Source organism: Pelodiscus sinensis, chromosome 22 (assembly GCF_049634645.1).
Source record: "Pelodiscus sinensis isolate JC-2024 chromosome 22, ASM4963464v1, whole genome shotgun sequence".
Classification (NCBI taxonomy): Eukaryota; Metazoa; Chordata; order Testudines; family Trionychidae; genus Pelodiscus; species Pelodiscus sinensis.
Window position 1 is genome coordinate 26,358,196 of NC_134732.1, and position 16,325 is coordinate 26,374,520.

At 42.2% G+C, this 16,325-nt stretch overlaps 1 long non-coding RNA gene across 2 annotated transcripts in view; it reads right to left on the reverse strand.

Annotated features, from left to right (window-relative positions):
- Positions 1 to 16,325, reverse strand: part of LOC112547049 (uncharacterized) — a 135,295-nt gene that overhangs the window by 63,848 nt on the left and 55,122 nt on the right. The window lies entirely within an intron of this gene.

The window sequence follows — 16,325 nt, forward strand, 5'->3', positions numbered from 1 at the left end:
GACTGGGAGTTGTTTTATGTCTCTTCAGATATTTATATGGTCTCATCACCATAGTATCTGAAACTGTTGCAGAGAACATTTTCCTTGATTTGTTTGAACAATCTACATATCAGATATATAATTGAGGCAGACCTTGGGCTTTTCAATAAGTGTTAGTTAATACCGTAATATACATATAATTGTTAATTATGTTATGGGTTGCAAAAAACTAAAAATGCAGTCAAAGCAGGCAGGGGAGTTTAAAGCTACAGGCAGGACTGACTGTGAGCCCAGTCCCACTCCCAACAACCAGAGGGAGAACTGGGCCAGGCAGGATATATCCTGTGACCGGCCCTTCAGGTACGTTATTGCCTGTTTGGTATGTAAACATAGGAACTGCCCAAGTGGAACAGCTCTGAGGTTCACCTTGTTCCAGGTCCCTCTCTCCGAGAGGTCAGCACCCAACTACTCCTAAGACAGGTCTAATAACCCAGCTGCAGGACAGGTAGGATAATCTGTCCCCACCATAAATCACATGACTTCTCTTAGTGAGAGACTAGATTAAGATCTGAAGCATGAGTTGATCAACTTCATGTGACTTGCTAAGCACAGACATGTCCAATCCCTTTCTGAACCACACTGAAATCTTGGCTGGAATGACATGCTGTGACAATGAGTTACAGAACTGAATTATGCATTGTGTGTTTTGAGCGGTGAGGAGTCCTGTGGCACCTTATAGACTAACTGAAGTGTAGGAGCATAAGCTTTCGTGGGCAAAGACCCACTTCGTCAGAAATAGCATGCATCTGACGAAGTGGGTCTTTGCCCACGAAAGCTTATGCTCCTACACTTCAGTTAGTCTATAAGGTTCCACAGGACTCCTCGATGCTTTTGCAGATTCAGACTAACACGGCTACCCCTCTGATGTGTGTTTTGAGTTTCCCACATTGCAACTATATTGAATGGACCCTAGTTTTAGCGAAATGAGTATGGATACAATTTTGTCATGGTAACATTAAGCACAATTCATGGAAGAGTCAAGGAGAAAAAGGACAAAATCAGGGTCTGGTCACTGCAGGAACAAATTGAAGGTGGAGGAAGCCCCACTATCCAGGGCTGAAACTGAACCCAAAAGTCACAGAGATATGTTAAAATCAAGGAATCAATCACAAAATGAGATGCTTAGTTACGCACGAGGGAGAACAGAAGTTCCCAATTTGCCCTTGCTAAGCCATTAATTTGTATATATTTTTGTTATGTTCCTTTGTTTTCATCTGATTCTTGGGAAATGCATCTCACATAAATGCATGATTGATTAGTAAACTTTAAACATGGCTCCAACTTGGGTTCCTTCATGTGGCAAGTCTGGGCATCCTATATGCTGAGTTCCAAGCTACAAAGGGAAATGCAGCCATGCAGAACAAGAAGGAAAAATCAGCCATCCTCAGTTCGGGCGTGATCCAAAGCCCGTGAAAGCCAACGGGAGTCTTTCAATTGATTTGTATGGGCTTGGAGCGAGTGCTCTTTCCAGTGAAAATCACCCCTTCCTTGATACTACTGTTAACTACCTCATCCCGTCTCATGGCAGGCCTGCTCCTTTGAGAGCCTGTTTGAGTCCACTTTGAGGCCCTTTACAAAGGGAGATTTACAAAGGCACAAATGGTGGTTAAGGAATAAACTGTCTTTTTATAAATCCAAAGCACTTCTTCCAGTGAAGCCCTCGCTGGCAGCTTCACATACCTGCTGCACTGAATGCACCTCAGTGTTTAGCACAGATCCCACCCTAAAAGGGTTTCTTGTTTGTCAAACATCTTTTATTTGTTTTGTTTTGGGGAAATTTTTAAATGATAGTTCTCTTTAGTCCTTTTCTTTTGAAACAAGGGAACCTTTAAATATAGCCACAATGTTTCATATCCACTCTTTCAAGGATGCCTTTGTTTTCATCAGGTATTTGATTAGAGTTTTGTTACTAATACTAGACTTATAGTAGCTAAATCCAATATAATACTTTCCAGAAATATTACTCAGAACTGCTTAGGCTAATATTTCCAAAGCCAGAATTCTTAAGCAGCTAAAGGCACAATCTCAAATGGCTTAGAGCCACATACCACAATGTCTGACATTAACTTTGTTCCTTACTCTAGAAAGCTTGTGTTTTTAAACTATAGTGGCAATTTTTGCATTGACTTCTGTTCTGGCAGCTTTTTGTTAAGCATTAGACATGGCAGCATGAAGGAAAAAAAATCAGAGTTCTAAAACTCAGAGATGGTGTAGAAGGTCTCAATAGAAGCTAAACACAAAGAAATCTAGGAGCTAAACACAAAGAAATCTGAATCCAGAAAAGAATAATCCCATTGAGTGACCAGTGGCAGCCTGAGAAGCAAAGATACCACTCCAACTGCATCTAAAGGGGCCCTATGCAATTTCCCGTGGGACAGGATTCAGCAGCAAGAAGCTAAAAGGATCTCCCCAGAAGGGAAAAGTGCACTTACGGCACAGGGACTGATTCATTACAAGGAGAGGAAACTCCAGAAACTTCCACTGTTCTGTTTCAACTACGAAACATGAACTGTGCAAAACTCTAAGGGCTTGATTTGCAAGAAAACTAAGCACCCAGAACTCCGGCTCAGGTCAATGGAAAATGCAGATTAAGCATCTCTGGAAATCATCCCGACTGTAAAGTTATCTGCTGATTTGAAGAATTGGTGGACACAGGGTTCTATATGGGGCCTGTCTCTCCTCCTTCTTCTCCCCAGCTAACAGACATCTTAATGTTGATATTTTGCTGTCTTGACATTAGTTCTGGTTTCCCATTTCCAAGGCCACTTTGGGATTGAGAACATCCCAGCAATACCTGTATGTGCTCACTCTAGGAACAGAAAAATATACCCGTATTCGCTTAAGGAGGCATATAATAATTTGAATTGTCCTGGTGAATGAAGAGTGTGTGACCCATGCTAGATAGCCAATATGGGGAGCTCAGAAAAGTTCTGTTCTCTAAAAACCCAGCAGGGATCCCTTCTTGGGCTGATTAGATCATTTAATTGCCTCTTTTTGCTATGTTCTCTGGATTCGTTCTCTGGCTCCGTGCTAGGTCTACCCTAAACAACTGGGCTTCACTGTCAAGTCCATTCTGAGAGGGAATGAAGTTTCATGTGTCTTCCCAGCTCCAAGTCCTCACTCCTGAAACACTGCAGTTGGATGGATGCCCTAATCCCATAGCACCCTGCCTGGGGACGATGAAGGGTCTGGTGTTTTGTTTGCACACTGCACGTGTGCAGCACTGATAATAGCGATGGAAAGGGACTTGTGCTCCTAATGCTGCGAGGGAGGAGATGATAACTGAGGTGGCCACCCAATTTGGCTTGGTGCTATCAATAGGTCTCACTCCTCACAGCAGCCCATGTGCTGATGGGACACCAAACAGTTGCCAGTTTGTGCCCCAGCCTCAACGTGTGTTTTACCCACGGGGCTCTCTTTTGTCTGTTACGCCCATTGTGTTTCCTAGAAACAAGCCAGGTTTAGTGTCCCAGTCATGCTGCCACTCTGCCGTTTGTTATTTTAACTACTCATAGCCCAAAGATGACAACCCAGCCTGTCTCCAAATTAGCCTTTTTATTGAAATCAATAAAGGAGAAAACACATGACACTAAACTATTTGGTGGCAGCTTTGTTATAAACTCATTACTGAGAGAACAGCAATTGCACAGACCTTTAACCACTGTCATTGATTCCAGCACAGAGAAGGTGATCTACTGAGTTAATCAGTGATATTACTGTGGGCAGCAGCGTTCCCGCACAGCCCTGCTTAGGGTTCAGGTGGCATGTCCACAGAAAACCCCTTCTATTATTTGGATATAATTTGAATATCTTCACTCAAAAGCTTCAAAAATGTAATATTGCCCAGAAAAGTCAAAATTTTACCACACTTTCAGGCCACACATACAATATCAGCACCTAGCTGGCTGACTGGAGCATACTCTCCTTAATTGCTGGTGTGCTTCTTGTCACACAGTTGTAAAAGAAGTCAACTTTGCCCTCTAATGGAATTTGACCATTTCTTCTGCAACACTTTTTGGTTACTAGGTTAGGAAACAATCCACAAACTCTTTATCCTGGGTGTCCTGCTAATTCCATTGACTCCAATGACACTAGGAGGCATGGGTTTCACTCTGTGCCCGGTAGCAAGGGCTGGCAGGATTGGGCCCTTCATTACCTACTGCCCCCTCCCACACTAAAAGCTTTAATCCCTAGCTGAACCTTGGTAACTCATGGAGGAGCGTATGCCCAAGGAAAGGTTAACATTTTTTCAAGGACTGTAATTTTATGTTCCATTTGTATTCTTCTGAGTTCCTGATTTTATCAAGTTTGCTGAAAGAAAGGTTGGTTCTCTGTGGGTGTGCATAATGCTATGCTTTTGTCTCATGCCTTGTGTCAGTAATATAGTCAGGAAAACACTTTAAATGAGATTGGTTTAGCATAAAAGATTATATTGATTTTTTGCTGGTATCTGGTATCTCCCAGCTTTAAAGAGCCAGCATCTGATAATAGATTACTCTAGCCAGGATCTGGTATCAGTTTATCCCTAAATACATATTTACTTGTAGGTCTCTGGCAGCAGATTATGTCTCATTATTACTAGGACACTGTAAAAGGACACCACATCATCTTTAATGATTATTTTTAGCTCTCTCCTCCTTTTCCCTAGATAACATGCTCATATAAGAGTAAGTGGGACTAAAATTAACCAAAAAAGCCTCGACAGACACACAGCTTTGTGTGCAGATGAAATGTGCAGGTAGAATACGCCTCAATCTGCGGCATGTCACAAAAGTTTTCTTTTTTCACAAGATTGTTTCATCAATCGTACTTTGGAATACTTATTTCTGAGTTTCCCTTGCATTATTGATGGTGCTTTAAGAGTGGAACCCAGTCCTGTGTCACTATGGGCTGCCAAGGTATACAGTATATCTCTGCTTGTTTCTCTGCATGTCTCATGGATTTACTGGGCAGTCCATCCTGTAGCCTGCATGCAGCACTGACCTAAGGGAATTGGCAGTTTCACTGACATGTTTGTCAAAAACAGGGCAGCGACAGCAGAAGCACACTGTTTACACTGGGAGGCAGCATTAAAGCAGAGCTAAGAAAGCATTTTTGTTTAGACTTTTCACATGCCGACACTGAGCTCTTTACAGGATTTTGTAAGAATAAAACAACTTGCACTAGGGAGAAATTACTCAATTTATTTAAATGAGAAATAACAATTAACACCTAGGAATTAGCTGCAAGTTTCTCCCAAGTTAAAATTAAGCATATGCAGAGGAAAACATTGATATCTTTGTCACAAAACTGACGTTTTATGACGAAATCGCTGCACTTCACAGCAGTGAAAATGCATTTGTTTTCATACAAAACTGCAAACAGAGGGAAATGTTACAACATGTGTTTCAATTACTTATAAGATTCCCTCTGGCACCTAAGTGAGTCCAATACATTCATGTGTGTAATCTGGCAATACTCAAGTGAGGTAGGGAAGCATAACGTACCTATTTACAAAAACAGAGATTAAATTGACTTGCTCAAGATCACACAGGAAATCTGTGGCAAAGCTTCCCCCTCCTAAACCCCAGTTCAGCATCCTTAACCTTTCTCTCCTTTGTGGCTCTTGGAAAAGACACCACAAGGTGATTTGTCAGTGGCTTCGATAGTCTTACAGATGTTTTTTCTCGCAGCTCTAATCATTACCATGTGTGAAATCTTGTATTCATTTGAAAATATATTAAGCTGCATCAGCTGATATCATAAGTCAATTGTATTACATTTAAAATGCATCTATATGCCTATACATGATTTCCTCAAGCACAGGATTAAAGTTGGCCAGCTCTATAGAAACCATACAGATCCAGAACAGAAAATCAGCCTGGTGGATTTAACCCACAGTCACTTGTGTGTTTAGAATATTACGGGCAGTAGCTCCGATGTTAAACATAATGAGACTTCTTAGCTTATCAGGGTGCACAGCTCCACTCAGGGGAAACTCGATAAGCACAGGAGTGACAGGGCCAGTCCACACACCTGCAGAAGGTCAGCTTTTATTTCATTTCAACAATGGCAAGGCTCAGATGTTGACAACTTGTTCCAGCACCTGTTTCTGGACAAGTATCAAAGCAGCTCATTCAGAACAATCACAGTATAACATAGCACTTGTATGGGCCCATTCCTTATGGAGAGCACTACATGCATCCTCAACTAGCCCAAAGAAAGCTAGAGAGGTTGGCAGCAGAAGTCTCCTTCCTTTTCTGAGCAGACTCTCCCGAGAGTCACATGGCCCGGTATAGTTCTTGGGGAAGTATCTCTACACTGAGCATCTCCCATCAAATAACTGGAAATGAACACCTGCATGTGAGAGGCACAGGTATAGCTTAAATGTATATGGTGTGCCTCATGCCGAGCAGCAAGAACACAGAAGCTACGTCTACACTGGCAGCTTCTTGCGCAAGAACTGTTTTGCGGAAGAGTTCTTGCGCAAAAAGTCTTCCACAAGAGCGCATCTACACTGGCATGTGCTTTTGCGCAAGAGCTTCTATGGCAGTGTGGACGTTCTCTTGCGCAAGAAAGCTCTGATGGCCATTTTAGCCATACGGGTTTCTTGCACAAGAAATTCATGTTGCCTGTCTACAATGCCCTCTTGTGCAAGAGCGCTTATTCCTCATGGGGAGAGGAATAATTCTTCCAGAAGAAGCCCTGTTTTCCGACGCTTTACTGTAAATTTACTTGCGCAAGAACGTGTGTGCGGTGTAGACACTCGGCCAGTTTTTGTGCAAGAACAGCTGTTCTTGCGCAAGAAGCCGCCAGTGTAGACATAGCCAGATTGTTTTATAACTCACAAGAAAATACCAGAGATGAGCTTCCTTGGGAGCCTTTCTCTGTCCTCACTCAGGAAACTAAAGAAGTTCCCTGCTCTGTGGTTGGGGAAGGATTACACCACCGTACGGCACAAATGGGGGAATCTCCTTCTGGACCAAGATTCAGAAAAGGAGACAGCAGGCTAGGCAACATGATAGAGCTGGCCAGCCAAAAGAACATCTCTCAGGAAACCTTTCTCCTACATATTTACTATCAGGCGCATGATCCAAGTTTAAAGTCCTAGCTCCAAGAACCTATGACAACAACTCCCCACCAGCAAGGTTTATGGAGGAACCCTTTTTATGGGGCCCTCAGATGCTAGCTCTTAGTTCCTGATTGACATCAGCAAGTATCCCTGAGTCATTATCACAGGAGAGGAAGGGCTTGACCATGGCTGTAGGTACAGCTTTTATCACAGCATAGCGTCTTACTATGTCTCTTTTCTCTACCAAGTAGAACAAGAGTTCTGGTTGAACAGCTCATGAGAAATGGGGGCCAATGAAATGCTTTCCATCTCCCTCTACAGCACACAGCTTTCTGTGCAGCTGTTCCAGTGTTAGACTGTTAAATGTCTGTTAATTAGTCAAGTATTTCATTAATGCTAAACCTGGGACTCAATGGAAACAAATCCAGTTGTTTGAATACAGGGAGTCCCCGGGTTACTCACAAGATAGGGACTGTAGGTTTGTTCTTAAGTTGAATCTGTATGTAAGTCGGAACTGGCATCCAGATTCAGCCGCTGCTGAAACTGATCAGTTTCAACAGTGGCTGAATCTGGACACCAGTTCCGACTTACATACAGATTCAACTTAAGAACCCCAGGTGTCCCCAAGTCAGCTGCTGCTGAAACTGATCCGACATAAGTCGGATCCGCGTAACTCGGGAACTGCCTGTATATTTGTCCATGAATAACTTGAAACTAGATGTTAGCTTCTTTTTCAATTCAGCTGGTGTAAGCAGGCCAGTCTTTGCTATGATTATACAGAGGGGCTGCGTCTGGACTGGCATGGTTTTCCACAAATACTTTTAACGGAAAAGTTTTTCCGTTAAAAGCATTTGTGGAAAAGAGCGTCTAGATTGGCACTGACACTTTTGCGCAAAAGCACTTTTTGTGGAAAAGCATCTGTGCCAATCTAGAAGCAGTTTTGCGCAAGAAAGCCCCAATTGCCATTTTCGCCATCGAGGCTTTTTTGCGCAAAACGGTTCTCAGTTGTCTACACTGGCCCTCTTGCGCAAAAGCATTTCCTGAATGGGAGAGTCATTGTATTTGCGGAAGAACACTGACAATCTTACATTAGATCGTCAGTGTTCTCACACAAATTCAAAGCGGCCAGTGTAGACAGGCAGCCGCTTTTGCGGAAAATCATGCCAGTCTAGACGCAGCCATCTAGTATTGGCTATTTGCTCACAATACTGAGTAACTGAACCAAGTAATACATACAACACAATAGTAAAGTAAGTATCCCAACTAGATTAGTGAGCTAATGCACTCCAAAGAGTTTGTTTTTTAGTAATAAAGAAGAACCTAATTCTGTAAGAAACAAAGTTATGGGAAAATGCACTTGTTCTTTGCTGAACAAGCCTTTGTTATTTCTATATTATCCTAGGGATTAGTATGCACTTTTCATCTGATAAATGTGAATTTACATGGTAGCATCCTTCAGTTCTCTTTCCCTGGTGAAATTAATCTAATTGCATTTTTATGTTTCAGATTACAAACGTTTGGATTTCCAAAGCTTTTGCTTATTATTGTGAGTGGCATCTCTCTGCCAGATAAGCTCTTTATGAAAGGTATTTTTTCCTAACAAAGTTCAAACTTTAATGGCATTTTATGAAACATAATTGGGATAAAAGAGATGACTCAACGTTTCCAGCATTCCAACTTGCAAAAAGCTGCCCAGGTTATGGGTCGCAGTCTGGTCTTTTCATGACTAAAGGGCTTCTCTTTTGGCTGATGTTCTAGGAATGTCTTACTGTCATTTCATTCCAGCGTATAAACATAGCCATGGAAGAAATCTGGTTGTGTTTATGGCAGAAACAGACAAATTACCTCCTATCTTTCATGTAATCTGTGCTCTCTGAATCTCCTGTCTCAGTGTTCCCTGCCTCTGACTTTCCTCCCTAATTTCTTTGAAAGGTTTTAGCCATATTCAAGTGCACTTTCTCTACATCTTCCAACCCTGCACTTTCAATTGCATAAGAAATTTTTCATTTCCTGTCCTAAATTTCACAGTTGCACTGCTGTGTGCTGCTGAATTTCACAGGGGAATGAAGCAATCCTTCTGCAGTGTTTGTATGTAAACAGTTTAGGGGTCTGACCTTGAGAGATGCTATGACAAGTTGCATATACTCAGAACCTAGATTCTTTCTATGCTGGGTAGCTGGACAGCCACAGAGCTGCCTAGCAAGCCCTGCATGGGGGCTCAGGGTGGGTATACAGAACATTATCTCTGCCACTGGAGCTTTCCCAGTGCCCTTTCTGTGGCCCCCACCAGACTAGCCTGCATTTGCCCTGGCCAGGGGACAAGAGCCCCTCCCAACTGTGCTCACTACAGTTATGGAGAGGCGCCTCTCACCTGGCCCCAAGCTGCTGTGGTAAGAGAGGGTTGCAGGTAGATTTTTCTCCCTGGGGCAGCATGCACCCCTCAGCCCCACTCCCACCCCAGAGCTCACACCCCAGCCAGAGCCCTTGCACCCCAAATGTCTGTCCTAGTCCTGAGCTCCTAATCGTTGGCCCCACGCCAGAGCCCACACCCTCACACCTCTGTACCTCAGCCCTGTGCCGAACCCTGAGCCCCCTTCCCTCACTCAGAGCCCTTTGGTCCTATCCCCACCACATGAATTTTGTTATGTGCACCAGTATGAAGCTGATCTGGTGCACATCACCTCGGTATCACACATCACCTCCATATTGGTGCACATAACAAAGTTCATTCCACTCTGGGGTAGGAAAAATTAGAGGGAACCCTGAGTATCAGTAACAATATGCGGCAGGCCCCAAGTCTGCAAAGTGCTTTGAGATCTTTCCTGATCGAGTGCTAAAGATACAGCAGACCCTTATCAGCAGTCTAGAGATGATACTTCCTGCAAGCAGAAAATGTACAACAATAAAGTGGTCGTTTTGCTTCCCCCTTGCTCAAGCATTTATTATACTGACTTTGTTACCTTGGACATTAGCTTACACTAGATTTATTTTAAAATAAAAAATTCACATAGGTTTAGTTTGTGTTCTAGGCTAGTGGCTTCTGTGGTGGGAATTTGGGGTTTTCATATGTTGATCCCTATTTCAGTTCAGAAGAAAGTAAAGTATATTGTCAAATGGCTTGATCCAGCTTGACAAAGTCCTGGCTGGAATGATTTAGTGAGGGTTGGTCCTGTTTTTAGCAGAGAGTTGGACTCAATGGCCTCCTGAGGTCTCTTCCAATCCTATAATTCTATGAATGGCCGAGTCCCATTTATTCTCATCATCATGCTGCATGGAGAATATCCGAATGTGTTGTTTTAAATAGCTCAGACTATGTATTGCCATGCAAAATGTATTCAGGTTAATGAATAACCCCCAAAATGCTTTTTTTAAAAAGTCTGGAAATCCCAAATGAGGGGAAAAGACACTGATGCTGTATATTGCAAAACTTCTTGTCATTATACCACTAATTTTTAGTTCAATACATTACTTTTTATCATCGACCCCATATCCAGCAAAATTAGATTTACTGTCCTTGCTTCTTATGAAATTACACAGAAGCTGCTGCTTTATTCCTCTCCAGGACAGTAAAAAGCAATAAAATTCTTGCAGATTTCGACAGTAGGCAATTCAATAAAAAGATATGTATATTTTATAAGTACAATAAAGACAAGTCTATAGCTGGATCATAAATGGGTTTTGGTTTTAGTTTTGCTGGCATCCCTGTTGCAGTTTGTTTGCAACCCAGGTTGGTCTCACAACATCATACAAGACACAACATTCACTTTTTGGGGAGAGGTAGAATGGAATTCATACTGTTGCAAGATATTATTTAAGTTTTTGCTCAAGGGATTTTGCAATGTGGGCCTGTTTAAAATTTAAAGGTGTTGTGGAACTCAATACTTTCCTGTTCTTGATTAGTGCTATAAAATTATATGTATGGATGTGTGTGTGTGTGTGTGTGTGTTTGTGTGTGTCTATATAGAGAGAGAGTTTTGTTACTATGTAAAACTTTTCTATCTTATCATTGTAATTTTCCTTTTTATAGCAAGCAATAAATATTTGATATGTATAAAATTATTTGCTAGATGTGCATCAATGCTAGTTTTGGGGGGTTTTTATTTTATTTTATTTTTTAATTTAGGATTAACATGAGACAACTTGAAGATGAATGAAGTGGTATATTCCTGAAGAATAGTGCTGTAACTGATTTACTGGAAGTATCTCGCTACTGAAATGTAAAATTTCCTGCAAATGTAAAATACTAACTTAATAATATGCAAATAACCTGTCTTCAAGAATTACAAGACTGTAAATTTCATTTTCTGCTCACTTATAATAGGAAACTCAAAAATATGCAGCAGTTGAACTCAGATTAAAAAATCTGCTCTCCATTTAGAGTTTCTGGGCCTGGCCGTGCAGTCCCCAAACTAAATGGGAGGGTTTTCTTTTGTCTCAGATGAGTCCCCATCGGGCAAATTGGTCTATATATTCATTGGAAGGAGCCCCCTGGAACAGCTTGCAGGGTCAGATGGTAACCTCATATACCAAGATTTTTTTGACATAATTTACCTATTGTACATTGGGTTAGAGCTTTCACCTTAGTTGTCATTGCTCCAAGCTCTCTAGGTATTTTAACAAGTATGGGATAGATCTAGCTATGCTTTTTCATCAGTGAGCTACAAATATTGGTGTTCTTGAGCTTACTGTGAGTACTGCTAACCAAACATTGGTCTACAGGGAGACCAAAATATACTCAAGCCACATAGAGGTTTTTAAGTTCTGGCTTGACAAAGTTCTGGCTGAGATGATTTAGTTGGGGTTGGTCCTGCTTTTAGCAGGGAATTGGACTTGATGACCTCCTGAGGTCTCTTCCAAGCCTAGGATTCTAAGATCTTTTTCAAAACCACAGAAACTCTGAAAAGATATTTTCATCTCTCCATTAAATGATGAGGAAAAGTTACCCTGTTAATAATTTATTAAAACAATTCTCTTTTTCACCAAAACCTAAAAAATCTGAAATCCACCCTTAAAATAAATTATTTAAATGAATCACAGCACGAGATACAGCGCATAAAGAAACCCCATTGCTATAAAAAAGTACTGAAGATCTGGCAGAAAAATGAGGATCTCTCAGCTTAAAACTATTAAGGCACAATTGAAGAAACACAAGAATAAAAGCAATGGAGTCAGCCTCAATAACATCTTAGATTTCTGCAGATACAATCCACGTGGCTTGATACTTTAAAGCTTGGCATGTGAGTACTACACCCTTCCTACTGCAGCTTTTCATTTCCACCCAAACTCTAAAGAGCAGATTCCACATGAGCATCATTGGTTAGCAGTTGGAAGTAAAGAGCCCCAATCTGACCTTAATGTTTTACATATTTGTGACTTTGGTCAAATGTAACTTTTTGAATCAGGGGCCTGATTTTCCATTCTCCTGCTCCTTAGCTGGTTGTCTGCACCAGTGTCACATGGGTATACGATTGCCCATCAAAACAGTGGTACACCATACTGGATTTCCATTGGCATAGGTAACTTCATAATTTGCAAAGCAGAAATTAATCAGGTCCCAAACCTGGTTATCAGGGATTTGCCCATATAGCTCAGAGGCCTCCTAGTGGATGGTGTAGGTAAGTCTAGAACAATAGCAACACTGACAATTTAGGGGAATTATTACAAGTGAATTATTACGATTGTAATACATTCAGAAATAAGTAATTAAGTGGCATTTGTGACCCACAACTGTTAAAACATCGCCCCCAGCTCTAAGAATAGATGCTATCTCTGTGTCCCTGGGAATGTGCAAGACCCTATCCCCCTAGAAAAGATTCTGAAACTCAGCCCCCCTCCCAGTGAAACCTACCTGCTGCTGTGCTACTCTCACCTTGGGCAGTGGCTGGGCCAGGTGTGGGGGCTGGGCCTAGCTTTGGATTCAGGCTATGTAAAGAGCAGGCCTTGCTGCTATTGCTCAGTGTGTGAGGGTAACCAGAGCGCTGACCTCATTTGCAGGCTGCTTCACAACATTAAAACAAGAACTGCTGACATAAGATCCTTCCATTCTCTGAAGTACACCACATCTGAACTCTCCCCTTCCTGGGATACCCTAACGATGGGCACTACCAGCTGGCACAGTTCATCCTGTATGACCCATAGATGGACGAGGACCCTCTTTTCATATTTTTTAATTGGAACATTCTCAAAAGAGCAGATGTGGGCATTTGCATTTTATTAAAAATGGCCAGTGCTGGATTTTATTAAAAATGGCCCAGCCCCAGAGTGGGGTCTCTGGTCAGCCTGGGAGCAGATGCAGCAAGCTTTCCAGAGCTGTATGCACAAGCCCGGAAAAACTGTATAGAAACATCAGTATAGGAAACACTTTCTTGTCCTGACCCATAGCAGATGCTACCAATAGTGCCGAGATTTAAAGATATTTCTTCAGGAAAGCTCCACTTTGCTCCCTCTCTTTCATCTTAGTGCTGCTCCTGCATAGAAAATGAGGTTGATGTGGTTTGTATTACCTAGTGATGTACATACAATTCAGTTCATTGTAAAGCCAACGTTTTAACCCAGTTTACACAGCCTGGGCAGTTTTGCCATTTGCATTTGCTCCTGAATCTTTGCAGAAGATTTGCAGGCTCCAGGGAAAACAGATTATGCTGTCTGGCCTCAGCATTGGAGCCAGCTCAGCACCTCTTGTAACTGGACTTGACCTGGCTATAAGTCATCCACCTGGTCTCTCAGTTCACGTACTACTGTCCCGAGTGTATATGAATGTGAATTTGCTGCGAGAGCTGTGATTTATATGGATGAATAAATCACAGGTCTGTAAGTATTATGTATCCCAGAGCTATGTGCAGACTCGACAGCGATGCCACATTATTCCGAGTTTACACACGAGGATCCTTCCTTGTCATGCCTCCTGGACTGCAGCATCAGTTTTCACCAGGATTTTTGGACGCATTAACTGACAACACATCCAGCTCTCCCAGGGACAGCACCAGTGGAAGCTACAGTGTAGGCAAGACTCATATGGGCTCGAATGCAGCACCCTGTTCTCAGTGTTGGACATGCAGCAAAAATGCCTGAGCCTTGTCTACACTACAGCTTCCAGTGCCTAAGAAACCCAGTGCCAACAAGGCCAAAGAGCATGATTTATGAATCACGTCTCTAGTTGTATGGCACAGGCTGCCTTGTGAGGACCTCAGGAGGCTGGGAATGGAGATTAAGCTCTCTCTCTCTCTCGCTCTTTAAAAATGTCTTTGGCAGAGAGCTCGCATGCCAGCTCCTGTCCTGAATGGGGTGAAGTGTCTGAGTTACAATCTACAGAAAACACTTGATGCAAAGCAAAAATGCCAATAAGCCCCCCACACTGTGCCCCACTACAATACAGACCATGGGGGCCCCCAGAGTAACAGAGCCTTGAACCAATGAGAATGATTGTGTACCGAGTGGTCAGCTCCATGCAGACCACTTTCCTTTGAGCACCCCACAGGCTCAGATAGGTCTTTGCCTATCCCTGACTGTGGATAAGAACTGAAGCCTTTTTTCTTGTCAGTGTTAGCCAGCCTGTTTTGTAATATGCTGTTTTATGCGGCATAAAGTCAGAAAGCCAGAACAATGCAGCCTCTGTTGTTGTTTTCTTTTTCAGCTGGCCTGTCCCCTGTCTGCAGACGGCAGGTATCCTGTTGGAATTTTCTATGGCTTGTTTAAGCATCTGGTACTCATGAAATGCAGGTCTTTATGAAGTCCCCTCCCCCTCCAAATCCTGTAATGCTGACCACTTTGTGTCTGGAGAAGTTCGATGGGACTTAATTTCTCTCTTCAATGAACACCATGGTCAGGAATTTGGCAGTTTCAGTTCTTTGCCTTCCTCATCTGTGCTTAAAGCTGCAAATATCTCCAGTGTGTCTCCTGTCACCAGGAGCGGGATGTGGAGTCTGTTTCCCATTGGGAATTTTAATGTCCTCCTTTGATATCTTCTTTAAAGTTTGTTTCTTTTGTTGGTGGGTGGCTGTTATGAGGTGTTAACAGGCATCTAGCAGAGACATCATTTGTGGTGGGAGGAGCAGTATGGATTCACAGCACTTCTTTTCCAGTTATTCATCTTAATTGTGTCAGCTTCTATGGTGATTGGTTCAAAAGGGTCTGGCTGTGAGTGCTTCTTTCTGGTTTTTATTTCTCCCTTGTCTGCATTTCCTAATTCTCCACTCTGGTCTCCATTTTGAGAGGGATTTCCTTCTCCAAGTGACACTTTGGGGATACTTTGATGTTTCTGATGTAGGACTCTGTTTAGCTCAATATGCACCATCCCTGCTTTTTCTGACTTCTTGCAAACAGTGCAATCTGATGATTAAGACTGCATATATTGTGCCATCCTACTTCCTATCAGAGCCTGTGATCAAATGATACAGCACAATCTGATAAGACGTTGAAAAGCAAGCCATGTGCAACTGTCCTGGTGCATTAAAGAGCATGCTCTGACATACTGGCATGTGTGTTTGTGCCACTGGCCTCAGCAGTATGGAGCGCTGTCATGTGTCTATCACTACCCTCTACTGGTTGAATTTTGGAAAATCCTCACTGGAAATGGGCCTGTGATTTTAGAATTTTCAGGAGTTTTCTTCCACATGTTGTGTGTTTGCAGTTTTCAGATGACTATGGCATCCAGGAATGTTTGCAGCCATGAAATAGTACAACCACTCTTACTCTTGGAGTAGGAAAATAGCAGCTATTTTGGGATCAATGTTACATTGAATAACAAATTATAGCTTGTAGGGAAAAAGATCTTATTGATTGTTAACTATTTCCCGTGCTGCCTAAGTAGCAGACAGCAGTAACTACCAACAAAAATGAATAACCACTTTTGTCACAAGGAACAAATGTAAGACTGAACATGAAGAAAGACAGCTTACCCCTAAGTTGCAAGTGCAAATAAAGATAGCAGCTTACATCTATGTAACCACTCAGGGCTCAGTGCAGAATAATAGATCCAGCTCTGTTTGAGATGCTCTCATATCTTTATTTCACCTTCTGCCTTTGGAAACAGAAGAATGGCGGTACATAAAATAGACTTAGAAAATTACGAGTCCACTAAATTGTGCAGCTGTGTGGTACATAAAAGCTGTTAATCTCTCTCTCTCTCTCTCTCTCTCTCTCAAGCACACACACAGAATATTTCATGGACTATTCTGAATGAAAGTTTTGAACAAATCTCATTTGTGTTGAGCAGGCATGAATAATAACTTGCTCT